Source organism: Pleurodeles waltl, chromosome 6, assembly GCF_031143425.1.
Source record: "Pleurodeles waltl isolate 20211129_DDA chromosome 6, aPleWal1.hap1.20221129, whole genome shotgun sequence".
Taxonomy (NCBI): domain Eukaryota; kingdom Metazoa; phylum Chordata; class Amphibia; order Caudata; family Salamandridae; genus Pleurodeles; species Pleurodeles waltl.
Window position 1 is genome coordinate 79047139 of NC_090445.1, and position 9631 is coordinate 79056769.

Below are 9631 nucleotides of genomic sequence, written 5' to 3' on the forward strand. Positions count from 1 at the left end.
ACCGCGTCTTTTGCAAATACTCCGGCTTCCGTGCACTTTCGGCGGAAATCCTTTGTGCACAGCCAAGCCTGGGTCCCCTGCACTCTAACCTGCATTGCACGACTTTCTAAGTTGGTCTCCGGCGACGTGGGACTCCTTTGTGCAACTTCGGCGAGCACCGTTTCACGCATCCTCGTAGTGCCTGTTTCTGGCACTTTTCCGGGTGCTACCTGCTGCTGAGAGGGCTGTTTGTCTTGCTCGACGTCCCTTCTCTCTTTTAATCCAATATGCGACCTCCTGGTCCCTCCTGGGCCGCAGCAGCTTCCAAAAACGCTAACCGCACGATTTGCAGCTAGCAAGGCTTGTTGGCGCTCTTTCGGCAAGAAAACACTTTTGCACAACTTTCCACGGCAAGAGGGATACTTCCACCAAAGGGGAAGTCTCTAGCCCTTTTCGTTCCTGCAGAAACCGCAGCTTCTTCTGTCCAGTAGAAGCTTCTTTGCACCCGCAGCTGGCATTTCCTGGGCATATGCCCATCTCCGACTTGCTTGTGACTTTTGGACTTGGTCTCCTTGTTCCACAGGTACCCTAGATTGGAAATCCACAGTTGTTGCATTGTTGGTTTGTGTCTTTCCTGCATTATTCCTCTATCACGACTTCTTTGTCTTTTGGGGAACTTCAGTGCACTTTGCACTCACTTTTCAGGGTCTTGGGGAGGGCTAATTTTCTAACTCTCACTATTTTCTAATAGTCCCAGCGACCCTCTTCAAGGTCACATAGGTTTGGGGTCCATTCGTGGTTCACATTCCACTTTTGGAGTATATGGTTTGTGTTGCCCCTATCCCTATGTGTCCCCATTGCATCCTATTGTAACTATACATTGTTTGCACTGTTTTCTAACACTATACTGCATATTTTTGGTATTGTGTACATATAACTTGTGTATAATTGCTATCCTCATACTGAGGGTACTCACTGAGATACTTTGGCATATTCTCATAAAAATAAAGCACCTTTATTTTTAGTATATCTGTGTATTGTGTTTTCTTATGATATTGTGCAAGTGACACTTGTGGTACTGTAGTAGCTTCACACATCTCCTAGTTCAGCCTAAGCTGCTCTGCTAAGCTACCATTATCTATCAGCCTAAGCTGCTAGACACCCTATACACTAATAAGGGATAACTGGGCCTGGTGCAAGGTGCAAGTACCCCTTGGTACTCACTACAAGCCAGTCCAGCCTCCTACAGCTCCAGAGAGACTGATGGGGACATAAGACTGGGGTAGAGCGAGAGATGGAGAAAGAGAAAGGTGCCTGTGTCGAATCAACAGCAGGGAAAATGAAACAAAGGGGCCTCCTGGGATAACCACACACTACTTCCTCACAAAGAACACACAGAGGGTGTGTGAAATAACGTTGGCACAGCAGCCTTGCTAGCTCAGTTGGTAGAGCATGAGACTCTTAATCTCAGGGTTGTGGGTTCGAGCCCCACGTTGGGTGTGATGTTTTTTAAAGGCTTCTCCATTTTCAGGTTTAACATTAACTCTCACCTTTTTCAGATATTTCGCTGAGGCTTAAAACTACACACACACACATCCTGCAGTTTGCCTCACGATTCCCACAGGACTCCACACAACGCAGCACTTCCCGCCCTGGGATGCGCCGCTGGGAGCGGTCCTAGGCCGAGCCTTTCCTGCACCCTTTCCTAGCCTGAACCGCCCGTGCTTACTGCGAGCTCGTAGTCTGCTCCGGTCCGTCCTGTCCCCCCATCTTTTCAAAAAGAGGAGTTTAAGGTCTCATCCCCGCTGGTGTTATGATTAAAGTAGGTAAGAAAACTACTTTATGTCTGCAGCGGTATTTGATCACGGAACTGGGGAAGATACTGCTCTTGAATGTGGCGCCTTACACCGCTCGGCCATTCCGGCAGCCTCCGGAACACGCCTCTGGAGGCTGACTGCCACCTCGCGAAACAGGGAGAGTTCACACTGTTCTCTACTGGACATTTAAGTATGTGCCCAGAGATAGGTTGAGAGGACAGATGCATGTATGTACCAGAGTGAGCTCCAGAGAGACTGACGGGGAGATAAGACTGGGGTAGAGCGAGAGATGGAGAAAGAGAAAGGTGCCTGTGTCGAGTCAGCAGCAGAGAAAATGAAACAAAGGGGCCTCCTGGGATAACCACACACTACTTCCTCACAAAGAACACACAGAGGGTGTGTGAAAGGACATAGGCACAGCAGCCCGGCTAGCTCAATCAGTAGAGCATGAGACTCTTAATCTCAGGGTCGTGGGTTCGAGCCCCACGTTGGGCGTAATGCTTTTTAAAAGCTTTTCCATTTTCGGGTTTAACATTAACTCTCACCTTTTTCAGATATTTCGCTGAGGCTGAAAACTACACACACACACATCCTGCAGTTTGCCTCACGATTCCCACAGGACTCCACACAACGCAGCACTTCCTGCCCTGGGAGGCGCCGCTGGGAGCGGTCCTAGGCTGAGCCTTTCCTGCGCCCTTTCCTAGCCTGAGCCGCCCGTGCTTACAGCGAGCTCGGAGTCCGCTCCGGTCCGTCCTGTCCCCACCCCATCCTTTCAAAAAGAGGAGTTTAAGGTCTCATTCCCGCTGGTGTTATGATTAAAGTAGGTATGAAAACTACTTTATGTCGGCAGCAGGATTTCATCACGGGACTGAGGAAGATACTGCTCTTGAATGTGGCGCCTTACACCGCTCGGCCATTCCGGCAGCCTCAGGAACACAGCTCTGGAGGCTGACTGCCACCTCGCGAAACAGGGAGAGTTCACACTGTTCTCTACTGGACATTTAAGTATGTGCCCAGAGACAGGTTGAGAGGACAGATGCATGTATGTACCAGAGTGAGCTCCAGAGAGGCTGATGGGGACATAATACTTGGGTAGAGCGAGAGATGGAGAAAGAGAAAGGTGCCTGTGTCGAGTCAGCAGCAGAGAAAATGAAACAAAGGGGCCTCCTGTGATAACCACACACTACTTCCTCACAAAGAACAAACAGAGGGTGTGTGAAATGACATAGGCACAGCAGCCCGGCTAGCTCAGTCGGTAGATGTAGGAGGCTGGACTGGCTTGTAGTGAGTACCAAGGGGTACTTGCACGTTGCACCAGGCCCAGTTATCCCTTATTAGTGTATAGGGTGTCTAGCAGCAGAGGCTGATAGATAATGGTAGCTTAGCAGAGCAGCTTAGGCTGATCTAGGAGATGAGTGAAGCTCCTACAGTACCACTAGTGTCACTTGCACAATATTATAAGAAAACACAATACACAGATATACTAAAAAAAAGGTACTTTATTTTTATGACAATATGCCAAAGTATCTCAGTGAGTACCCTCAGTATGAGGATAGCAATTATACACAAGTTATATGTACACAAATACCAAAAATATGCAGTATAGTCTTAGAAAACAGTGCAAACAATGTATAGTTACAATAGGATGCAATGGGGACACATAGGGATAGGGGCAACACAAACCATATACTCCAAAAGTGGAATGCGAACCACGAATGGACCCCAAACCTATGTGACCTTGTAGAGGGTCGCTGGGACTATTAGAAAATAGTAAGGGTTAGAAAAATAGCCCTCCCCAAGACCCTGAAAAGTGAGTGCAAAGTGCACTAAAGTTCCCCAAAGGACAAAGAAGTCGTGATAGGGGAATTCTGCAGGAAAGACACAAACCAGCAATGCAACAATGATGGATTTCCAAACGAGGGTACCTGTGGAACAAGGGGACCAAGTCCAAAAGTCACAAGCAAGTCGGAGATGGGCAGATGCCCAAGAAATGCCAACGGTGGATGCAAAGAAGCTGCTACTGGACAGTAGAAACTTAGGATTCTGCAGGAATGACAAGGGCAAGAAACTTCCCATGTGAAGGATTGATCCCCCACGCCGTGGAGAGTTGTGCAGAAGTGTTTTCCTGTGGAAATACAGCCAACAAGCCTTGCTAGCTGCAAATTGTGCAAAAAGGGTTTTTGGATGCTGCTGTAGCCCAGGGGGGACCAGGATGTTGCCAATTGCGTCTGGGGACAGAGGAAGCGTCGAGGAAGAGAAGGAGCCCTCTCAGCAGCAGGTAGCACCCGCAAAAGTGCCAAAAACAGGCACTACGAGGATGCGTGAAATGGTGCTTGCCGAAGTTGCACAAAGGAGTCCCACGTCGCCGGAGACCAACTTAGAAAGTCGTACAATGCAGGTTAGAGTGCCGTGGACCCAGGCTTGGCTGTGTACAAAGGATTTCCGCCGGAAGTGCACGGAAGCCGGAGTAGCTGCAAAAGTCGTGGTTCCCAGCAATGCAGTCTGGCGTGGGGAGGCAAGGACTTACCTCCACCAAACTTGGACTGAAGAGTCACTGGACTGTGGGAGTCACTTGGACAGAGTTGCTGGATTCAAAGGACCCCACTCGTCGTGCTGAGAGGAGACCAAGGAGACCGGTAATGCAGTTCTTTGGTGCCTGCGGTTGCAGGGGGAAGATTCAGTCGACCCACGGGAGATTTCTTCGGAGCTTCTAGTGCAGAGAGGAGACAGACTACCCCCACAGCATGCACCACCAGGAAAACAGTCGAGAAGGCGGCTGGATCAGCGTTACAGAGTTGCAGTAGTCGTCTTTGCTACTTTGTTGCAGTTTTGCAGGCTTCCAGCGCGGTCAGCAGTTGATTCCTTGGCAGAAGGTGAAGAGAGAGATGCAGAGGAACTCTGATGAGCTCTTGCATTCGTTATCTCAGGAATCCCAAGAGACAGAGACCCTAAATAGCCAGAAAAGAGGGTTTGGCTACCTAGGAGAGAGGATAGGCTAGCAACACCTGAAGGAGCCTATCAGAAGGAGTCTCTGATGTCACCTGGTGGCACTGGCCACTCAGAGCAGTCCAGTGTGCCAGCAGCACCTCTGTTTCCAAGATGGCAGAGGTCTGGAGCACACTGGAGGAGCTCTGGACACCTCCCAGGGGAGGTGCAGGTCAGGGGAGTGGTCACTCCCCTTTCCTTTGTCCAGTTTCGCGCCAGAGCAGGGCTAAGGGGTCCCTGAACCGGTGCAGACTGGCTTATACAGAAATGGGCACAAATGTGCCCATGAAAGCATTTCCAGAGGCTGGGGGAGGCTACGCCTCCCCTGCCTTCACACCATTTTCCAAAGGGAGAGGGTGTAACACCCTCTCTCAGAGGAAGCCCTTTGTTCTGCCATCCTGGGACAAGCCTGGCTGGACCCCAGGAGGGCAGAAACCTGTCTGAGGGGTTGGCAGCAGCAGCAGCTGCAGTGAAACCCCTGAAAAGGCAGTTTGGCAGTACCCGGGTCTGAGCTACAGACCCGTGGGATCATGGGATTGTACCAAACATGCCAGGATGGCATAGAGGGGGCAATTCCATGATCTTAGACAAGTTACATGGCCATATTCGGAGTTACCATTGTGAAGCTACACATAGGTAGTGACCTATGTGTAGTGCACGCATGTAATGGTGTCCCCGCACTCATAAAGTCCGGGGAATTGGCCCTGAACAATGTGGGGGCACCTTGGCTAGTGCCAGGGTGCCCACACACTAAGTAACTTAGCACCCAACCTTTACTAGGTAAAGGTTAGACATATAGGTGACTTATAAGTTACCTAAGTGCAGTGAAAATGGCTGTGAAATAATGTGTGCATTATTTCACTCAGGCTGCAGTGGCAGGCCTGTGTAAGAATTGTCAGAGCTCCCTATGGGTGGCAAAAGAATTGCTGCAGCCCATAGGGATCTCCTGGAACCCCAATACCCTGGGTACCTCAGTACCATATTCTAGGGAATTATAAAGGTGTTCCAGTATGCCAATCTGAATTGGTGAAATTGGTCACTAGCCTGTTAGTGACAATTTGTAACGAGAGAGCACAATCACTGAGGTTCTGGTTAGCATCACACAGGGAACACATACATATAGGTCACAAACTTATGAGCACTGGGGTCCTGGGTAGCAGGATCCCAGTGACACATAACAAACATACTGAAAACATAGGGTTTTCACTATGAGCACTGGGCCCTGGCTGGCAGAATCCCAGTGAGACAGTGAAAACACCCTGACATACACTCACAAACAGGCCAAAAGTAGGGGTAACAAGGCTAGAAAGAGGCTACTTTCTCACAGTAGAGCATGAGACTCTTAATCTCAGGGTCGTGGGTTCGAGCCCCACGTTGGGCGTGATGCTTTTTCAAGGCTTCTCCATTTTCAGGTTTAACATTAACTCTAACCTTTTTCAGATATTTCGCTGAGGCTTAAAACTACACACACACACATCCTGCAGTTTGCCTCACGATTCCCACAGGACTCCACACAACGCAGCACTTCCCGCCCTGGGAGGCGCCGCTGGGAGCGGTCCTAGGCCGAGCCTTTCCTGCGCCCTTTCCTAGCCTGAGCCGCCCGTGCTTGCAGCGAGCTCGGAGTCCGCTCCGGTCCGTCCTGTCCCCCCCCATCCTTTCAAAAAGAGGAGTTTAAGGTCTCATCCCCGCTGGTGTTATGATTAAAGTAGGTATGAAAACTACTTTATGTCAGCAGCAGGATTTGATCACAGGACTGGGGAAGATACCGCTCTTGAATGTGGCGCCTTACACCGCTCGGCCATTCCGGCAGCCTGCGGAACACTGCTCTGGAGGCTGACTGCCACCTCGCGAAACAGGGAGAGTTCGCACTGTTCTCTACTGGACATTTAAGTATGTGCCCAGAGACAGGTTGAGAGGACAGATGCATGTATGTACCAGAGTGAGCTCCAGAGAGACTGATGGAGACATAAGACTGGGGTAGAGCGAGAGATGGAGAAAGTGAAAGGTGCCTGTGTCGAGTCAGCAGCAGAGAAAATGAAACAAAGGGGCCTCCTGGGATAACCACACACTACTTCCTCAGAAAGAACACACAGAGGGTGTGTGAAATGACATAGGCACAGCAGCCCGGCTAGCTCAGTCGGTAGAGCATGAGACTCTTAATCTCAGGGTTGTTGTTTCGAGCCCCACGTTGGGTGTGATGCTTTTTAAAGGCTTCTCCTTTTTCGGGTTTAACATTAACTCTCAGCTTTTTCAGATATTTCGCTGAGGCTTAAAACTACACACACACATCCTGCAGTTTGCCTCACGATTCCCACAGGACTCCACACAACGCAGCACTTCCCGACCTGGGAGGCGCCGCTGGGAGCGGTCCTAGGCCGAGCCTTTCCTGCGCCCTTTCCTAGCCTGAGCCGCCCGTGCTTACAGCGAGCTCGGAGTCCGCTCCGGTCCGTCCTGTCCCTCCCCATCCTTTCAAAAAGAGGAGTTTAAAGTCTCATCCCCACTGGTGTTATGATTAAAGTAGGTATGAAAACTACTTTATGTCGGCAGCAGGATTTGATCACGGGACTGGGGAAGATACTGCTCTTGAGTGTGTCACCTTACACCGCTCGGCCATTCCGGCAGCCTCCGGAACACGGCTCTGGAGGCTGACTGCCACCTCGCGAAACAGGGAGAGTTCACACTGTTCTCTACTGGACATTTAAGTATGTGCCCAGAGACAGGTTGAGAGGACAGATGCATGTATGTACCAGAGTGAGCTCCAGAGACACTGATGGGGACATAAGACTGGGGTAGAGCGAGAGATGGAGAAAGAGAAAGGTGCCTGTGTCGAGTCAGCAGCAGAGAAAATGAAACAAAGGGGCCTCCTGGGATAACCACACACTACTTACTCACAAAGAACACACAGAGGGTGTGTGAAATGACATAGGCACAGCAGCCCGGCTAGCTCAGTCGGTAGAGCATGAGACTCTTAATCTCTGGGTCGTGGGTTCGAGCCCCACATTGGGCGTAATGCTTTTTAAAGGCTTCTCCATTTTCGGATTTAACATTAACTCTCACGTTTTTCAGATATTTTGCTGAGGCTTAAAACTACACACACACACATCCTGCAGTTTGCCTCACGATTCCCACAGGACTCCACACAACGCAGCACTTCCCGCCCTGGGAGGCGTTGCTGGGAGCAGTCCTAGGCTGAGCCTTTCCTGCGCCCTTTCCTAGCCTGAGCCACCCGTGCTTACAGCGAGCTCGGAGTCCGCTCCGGTCCGTCCTGTCCCCCCCCATCCTTTCAAATTGAGGAGTTTAAGGTCTCATCCCCGCTGGTGTTATGATTAAAGTAGGTATGAAAACTACTTTATGTCGGCAGCGGTATTTGATCAAGGGACTGGGGAAGATACTGCTCTTGAATGTGGCGCCTTACACCTCTCGGCCATTCCGGCAGCCTCATGAACACACCTCTGGAGGCTAACTGCCACCTCGCGAAACAGGGAGCATTCACACTGCTCTCTACTGGACATTTAAGTATGTGCCCAGAGACAGGTTGAGAGGACAGATGCATGTATGTACCAGAGTGAGCTCCAGAGAGACTGATGGGGACATAAGACTGGGGTAGAGCGAGAGATGGAGAAAGAGAAAGGTGCCTGTGTCGAGTCAGCAGCAGAGAAAATGAAACAAAGGGGCCTCCTGGGATAACCACACACTACTTCCTCACAAAGAACACACAGAGGGTGTGTGAAATGACATAGACACAGCAGCCTAGCTAGCTCAGTCCGTAGAGCATGAGACTCTTAATCTCAGGGTCGTGGGTTCGAGCCCCACGTTGGGCGTGATGCTTTTTAAAGGCTTTTCCATTTTCGGGTTTAACATTAACTCTTACCTTTTTCAGATATATCGCTGAGGCTTAAAACTACACACACATCCTGCAGTTTGTCTCACGATTCCCACAGGACTCCACACAACGCAGCACTTCCCGCCCTGGGAGGCGCCGCTGGGAGCGGTCCTAGGCTGAGCCTTTCCTGCGCCCTTTCCTAGCCTGAGACGCCTGTGCTTACAGCGAACTCCGAGTCCGCTCCGGTCCGTGCTGTCCCCCCCCCATCCTTTCAAAAAGAGGAGTTTAAGGTCTCATCCCCGCTGGTGTTTATGATTAAAGTAGGTATGAAAACTACTTTATGTCAGCAGAGGGATTTGATCACAGGATTGGGGAAGATACTGCTCTTGAATGTGGCAACTTACACCGGTCGGCCATTCCGGCAGCCTCCGGAACAAGGCTCTGGAGGCTGACTGCCACCTCGCGATACGGGGAGAGTTCACACTGTTCTCTACTGGACATTTAAGTATGTGCCCAGAGTCAGGTTGAGAGGACAGATGCATGTATGTACCAGAGTGACCTCCAGAGAGACTGATGGGGACATAAGACTGGGGTAGAGCGAGAGATGGAGAAATAGAAAGGTGCCTGTGTCGAGTCAGCAGCAGAGAAAATGAAACAAAGGGGCCTCCTGGGATAACCACACACTACTTCCTCACAAAGAACACACAGAGGGTGTGTGAAATTACATAGGTACAGCAGCCCGGCTAGCTCAGTTGGTAGAGCATGAGACTCTTAATCTCAAGGTCGTGGGTTCGAGCCCCACGTTGGGCGTGATGCTTTTTAAAGGCTTCTCCATTTTCGGGTTTAACATAAACTCTCACCTTTTTCAGATATTTTGCTGAGGCTTAAAACTACACACACACACATCCTGCAGTTTGCCTCACGATTCCCACAGGACTCCACACAACGCAGCACTTCCCGCCCTGGGAGACGCCGCTGGGATCAGTCCTAGGCCGAGCCTTTCCTGTGCCCTTTCCTAGCCTGAGCC

The 9631-nt window shown here is 50.6% G+C and overlaps 1 non-coding gene across 1 annotated transcript; it reads left to right on the forward strand.

Moving 5' to 3' along the window:
* The first annotated feature begins 9341 nt into the window (after positions 1 to 9341).
* Positions 9342 to 9414, forward strand: TRNAK-CUU (transfer RNA lysine (anticodon CUU)). Its single transcript has one exon. It is a non-coding gene; the product is annotated as a tRNA-Lys (tRNA).
* Positions 9415 to 9631: the final 217 nt, after the last annotated feature.